This window comes from Parasteatoda tepidariorum, chromosome 5 (assembly GCF_982258835.1).
Source record: "Parasteatoda tepidariorum strain Cologne lab strain chromosome 5, Ptep-v5.0, whole genome shotgun sequence".
NCBI classification, from domain to species: Eukaryota; Metazoa; Arthropoda; class Arachnida; order Araneae; family Theridiidae; genus Parasteatoda; species Parasteatoda tepidariorum.
In genome coordinates, this window is record NC_141759.1 from 67,251,485 (window position 1) to 67,258,071 (window position 6,587).

Here is a 6,587-nt window from a genome sequence, read left to right on the forward strand (position 1 = left end):
TCAGGGTTGCAAAATTCAGTAGCGTTAATCCAATATTCGGTTAAATCCGACAAGCCTGTGTAGGAACTGGCCTTGCACCAGAAAGGTTCAGGGTTCGAATCCCGAACAAGGCATGGATGTTCTTTCGTTCTCTGTAGGTACTATCTGTCTTTACTGTGGGAGAAACGTTGGCCAAACTAATATGGTGCCCCTGAAAAAGTGGCCAACAAACCTGCCATTCAGATGCCTGTATGACGAAAGTTTATTCCGTATGCGGTCATTGGGGAAAAATATTTATTCGGTGAAATCTTACAAACTATTACAGTGATACGCCTTTAATCAACGAGATGTTTCCCGCGGCTTTGAGCACTTGAAAGTACTTGATTTCAATTTTAACTATTCGAGAGATGTCCGCGCGGTATTGTCAAAGTTTCCGACGCATTGAATTTCCGTTATAATTTAAAATATTTTCAGCAGTCATTAAATTCCACAAATTACAGGGTTCATGCGCAAGTGGAAAAAGTCGAAAAGTAGCAGTAATATTAATATAATTTTAATGCACGTTTGTATATTAGAGAATATTTTATGTCCTCTAAGTAAATGAATATAAATCCGAAGGTAGCAGATATGAAATTTTCTTACACTCATTCTAATTAAATAGTAACTACTAATTTAACTAATCAACTAATTTCTAATCACTGAGACATTTATTCAGTATTTAATTCCTAATTTGCAGAGGTGGCCTTATTGGCCAGGCACTCTGATTCAGCTCTTTATTAGTTTCCAGGTATGAAATTTTATTTTGATAGTGAAATCTAATATCAAGAAATTCTCAACTTCTTTGTAACAAAACTGATGCAAGTTGTTAATTTTTTCCAGATGCGTACGAACCCTGCATAAGTATTTCAACATAGTAAGCAACAGAAGTTATAAAATGATTTTCATTTTATGAAATCATATATGAAAATTATCATATATGAAAAAAGAACCGTCGCCAACAATTGGTAGAACACTATGGGGCATCCTACCACCGTTTATGTTTAAAATTTCTACAGTCATTTTAGAAAAGATCAAAAACAAATCTGCGTAATTACTTCGTCACTATGTTTTAATTCCTATGAAATTACAAAATTATTTTAACTAGTTACTAACTATTTTAAATCATTTCTATTATTCAACACTATTTGAACTATAACTTAAGACTAGCTAACGAAATGAATCTAAATAAATACTTAACGTGTAACAAATTATATAACATTACTTAAATTATTGCTTAGACAAGCTAAAAAAAAAGGATGAATTCGGAGGTTTTTAACCCCCTTTGAAGTGGAATGTTAGATGAACTATTTTGCGTTAAAAATCACTTTTGATTTCAAAAGCAACAGTTATTAAATAATAATAATAAAAAATTTATAATTAAAAAATGAATAATGTTAAAAAATTTGTAAACATAACACTGGAATAACTATTACATAACTTGTTAATTTAATTAAACTCCATTTTCCTTTATTGAATTGAAATATCATGATAAAAAAAAAGTACATTTAATTTTTTTTTCCCCTACCAAAAAGAGTGAGTCAAATTTAGGGACGATGACGACAATGTCACAGCAAATATGAATACTTCGTAAACTAACTGAAAAATCAAGCTCTTTGCAAACAGCAGCCGAAATTTTGCAACGCGTCATGTCTCCAGCATTTTATAGTTATGAGTATGACACTTTTTAGGCTTTTTGCAAGGTGCCCATATATCTTCAGGCTAATTAGAAAAAATATCATTCCGTGTAAGGAATAATATTTTTACACGGCTTGATTAATTCGAACAATTAACAATAAGACCCGAGTTCTTAAGGGTCATTGTAAATAGACTTTTTAAAAATATTTTTTACAAAATGTCTAACAAAATTAAGTTTGAATGAGTAATTGTACGCACATTTTCCAATTAGCCTAAAAGCATATGGGCTGATTGTAATAAGCCTAAAAATATCAAGCAGATTCGAAAATAATGGAGACTTTTCCAGTCAGCCTAACTCGTTGGGAAGTGACGACGACATTTTCAATAAGCTGGAATACAACATATATCATGTGACCTGGAAGTTTTATTTTCTAATAACTTACATATTCGGGAGCCACCTAATGAAGTAACCATGGTAGATATGAATTCTCGTACTGATCACTGAGCTCACATAAAATATCCTTACTTATCTTCTTATCGTCGGGCTAACCATGGGTGCCGCAAATGCGGGTGATTTCCATAGAAAAGTCAGCCACTATTTTAGTTTGTATATTACTAGATCCTGAAGTTCTCTAGTTTCTGAATCGGGTTCAAAATTACAAGGCTACGAAAATTGAACATTGAAAGTCTTTCAAGTTCCCATGAAAAATCAATACCTCTAGGGGTACTAGATCGGAGACTGATCGGTAACCTTGTAATTTTGAACCCAACCGAGAAGACATGGGAACTCCTGGATCAAGCATTAGGGCAAATTAGTCTTCATGGAACTAACGTGCATTTGCGTTATATGAAGAGGGAAACCAACGGCAAGGAGATTCTAACCCATGATCTATCTACCACTGAGGATATTTTAAGTCAGCACTGTGGTCGGCACGAGCCGGGTACGAAATTCGTACCGACCAGCCACAAGTGGGATTCGAAGCTAAGTCACCTCATTGGAAGGCAAAAATACTAACCCCTGAATCACCTCGGCTCTGCTTCTCGCCATTTAGCGCATAACGCATCCAGTCTGCTTCTCCACGTTCCCCGGTCTTTGGCTTCCTCCAATACATTCAACTTTTCTCTTCAAAAACCTACCTTCATCTGTCACTGCCAAGTCGATCTTGGTCTTCCCCTTTTTCTTTTACCATCAGGGGCCAGGGAAAGAGAAGGATGCTTCAATTTTTCTCTCAGCATTCTCACTATGTGCCCCGTCCATTACCACCATCACTTATTGTTTTCATTTTCTATTGTTGTAGTTAGGTTTGCTTTTCTAATACTGTTTTGTTCCTAATTCCAACAGGCTAAAAGATTTTTATAATTTTTCCGAGAGAGTTATTCTGAAAAACATCAAGTTTTTGGATTCCTGACTTTTCTCTGTCCTCGTTGTTTCTCAGTTCCAGGTAATAAAATTGCTCTGACTATTGTTTTTTTAAACATTTATTTTGGATTTGTATTGATTTTGGATTTGTATAAATACTAAAAGATGTTTGAGCACTCTGGTTTTAATATTTGCCACTTCTCCTCCATTGCAGTCAAGAACAGAACAAAGACAGGCAAATTCTTCTAGATTTTTATCTTCCATGTTCTTTTGCATTGTGCAAATAACTTTGTTGCGGAACAGTGATTTTCTTATGAGTGGAAAAGTTATAAGAACATATACAATTTAAATTATTTATTTTTAATTTAATAAGAATTGTAGGTATTAAAAGCTGATATTTTAATTTCAACCTATTTATCAGGGTGACCCTGACCACCCACCTGGAATTATCAGGAAATTTTTTTATACTGGAAAAAACCTGGAAAAGTCAGGGAAATTTGGATAAAAACCAGGAAAAATCAGGGAATTTCAAAGAAAAGCTGGACTTTTTCTTATAATTTAAATTATGTTACCATCCGTTATATCCACTTTTATTTAGACATAAATTTATCGTAAAAAAGTTGAAATATCTTCAACTCAGCAATACTTTTCTTGCATTAAAATTCTCTTCATTATTACTCAGCTAAACTAGAATGCCATTTCAAACTCTTTTATGTTGGGAAATGAATGGAGAAATCTTTGACCTCATTGGAGATTATGGGACTATGTAGTATAAGAAAGGATTAGGACATTTGCTTCTGTTTATAAAAGTAACGTTTCTTTTAAAAATAAATTTAAGTCTTCTTTTATTCTGTGGGCTGAATTCATAAATGGTTGAAGTTTGTTCCGCTGATTGGGGGGGGGGTATTTTTTTCTTTTAACAAAATTATTCAAAATGTTTTAGTATTTTTAACTTTATAAAATTCTCAAAAAAATAATTGGTTATAATTTAGAGATTTTATCTTGCACTCTTTTCTGAAAGCTTTTGTCTAACGAATTATTTTTCTCAGCAAAGTTTTGTTTTGTAAGATAGTTTTTCTAAGAAATTAATGTTCATTTTTTTCCAACACCATGGAATTGCCCAGGTGTAAAAACAAAACCAATTAACTTATCTAAACTAAGAAACCATGTTAGATTGGAATTCTTAATTCATTCTAATTTCCATTAATTAACAGAAAAAAAAAGAATACTTTTCTTATAAATTAAAGAATTAATCTAGAAATCGTTAAAGAATTGCATCTAGTTTTTTTTGTTTTTTTTTTCATCTATAGAATATGCAACAAGAAATTGACAATTTTTCATTTACAAATACTGAATGACTTAAAATAATAGTGCTAATTTCAAACAAACAACATTATTTAAACATTTGACTTATGATATTGGTTTAAAGAAAATTATTTCAATGAATTTTATAAAGAGCACTGTTTGTATAAAATACAGTATAAAATGGCTCTATATTAAAATAAAAATATATATAAGATTTTATTGGTTTCTAATCACCTGGAATTATTTTCTTTTGCTTAAGGTATCCGAACACGTTCGGAGGATTTTTTTAAAAATATTAAGTTTCAGAACACTTTAATTATGTTTTTATATTTATTATATGTAAAAACTAATATTAAATAAGAGAAATTAGACGTTTATATTATATTTTGTTTTTAAAAGCTAAATAACAAGAAAAAAAATGATGTTTTTTTCATAAAACTTGTGAAAGGATATACTTCACCAAAATTATTGTATCAAAAAAGTGTTATTATCAAAATAAAGAGCTGAATTTTGTCTAGTGATTTGACTACAATCATAAAAATATTTGGAAAATTAAATTTTTTATAGAGAATTGAAAACTTTTTATGAGATTTTTGTCAAATTTTTTACGCCGTATTTCACATTTTAGACCAATAATAAAAAACTATTAAGTATTTTTAATCAATTGTAGCATAAGCACTAGAAAACATTATACATAATACACATACAAATTTTTATTGAAATATATCAACAACTTTTTTAATAATGAATTTTGAAAGTTACTATTTCTGCGTGAAATTACATTCTGAGAAAAAGGCATTTAAAGTATAAATTATATCATTTCTATTTTAAAAATGCTTCAATATTTCTAAAATTCTCCCGATTTGTATGTGATACCTTCCTTTTTCTCAATTTTACAAATTTTTTGTTTTTTTGCAACCCTATTTTTTTTCTGACAATTTTTACATTTGTTAATCAATGGCGTTGAGACTCATACACACGCTCAAAATCAAGTTCTGTAAAACCTTTTAAAGTTTTATTGCCACGGCTGACTCCAACTATGTCGAGTATGCTTTTCAGTCCCAGAAAACCTTTATTAAACTGAATAACAGCCAAATACACACCAAATTGTAATGTTTGCAATTCAACGAACACCTCCTTAGGGACAAATTTCCAAATAATGCCATTAAAGCTACTAATATAAATGATAAATTGAGAGGTTCATTTCTAGCAACATTAAAATAATAATTATTTAAATCAAAGAAAGATAATTATCCCAAAATAAAGATAAATATAACTGTTTTTGTCCCACTTCCGGTTTCGGAATGCTATTTTCGGTTTCATTTTTTAGTCATCGACTAATATTCTTTTAATCATAACTTTTGTTCTAATTGACGCACAGTTAAAATTTAAACTATTTTGAAAACTAGAATAAACGGAGATTCGTAATATAAAATAAAAAAAAATTGTCATTTTAGGCTAAAATTCACTTTTTCAACGTGTACGGATACCTTAATAAAAATATATTAAACAGTACTTATCTAAGGTTGTTTTAGGTCATTACTATTTGGTACATTTTGTGCAAAAACTATTTAACACTTTAAAAAAATGTTATTCATTAAAAGCGTTATTTTCTGCAAGCTAAACATATTGTTTCCTCCACATCTGTTCCAGATGATATATTAAAAAAATAAATTTTTAAATGAAATACCATACTATATTGACACTTTTCATGTACCTATATTACACTTTAGCAGGAAAAAAAACCCACGCTGAACTGGAAATTTTAAGAATTTTACTAGAAAACCTGGAAAAATCAGGGAAATTTGAAACCTGACTTGAGTGGCCGCCCTGTTATGCACCTGACAATGCTGTCTAGACAAGTGAGGTAGCAGTTCCCTATTTTTTCCACTGAATTGAATGATACTAAAACCAAGCTGATAGAGGACTAATATCTGAGAAATTATAAAGGATTTATGTACATTATTTTTTACTTGTACCCAATCACGCATTTGAGATAATTACTTAGTTATCTTGACAAGTCAAAAGCGATGTTACCTATTTTTTACCCTAAATCGAATGAAATGAAACGAAATATACAAAACTAGCAGTTTTAAAGTAATACAGTTGTTATACAAATGTCTACATTCGTATTACAGAATTGCCTGCCATTCGTAAGATTCACTTAATGCAAGCAATTGCAATAAGTGGAAAAATTGAAGGCTGTCATTTCTGAAAACGTTGATAATACTGATGCTACTACCCTCAGGGGAGCTTTTGCCCTAGCTTG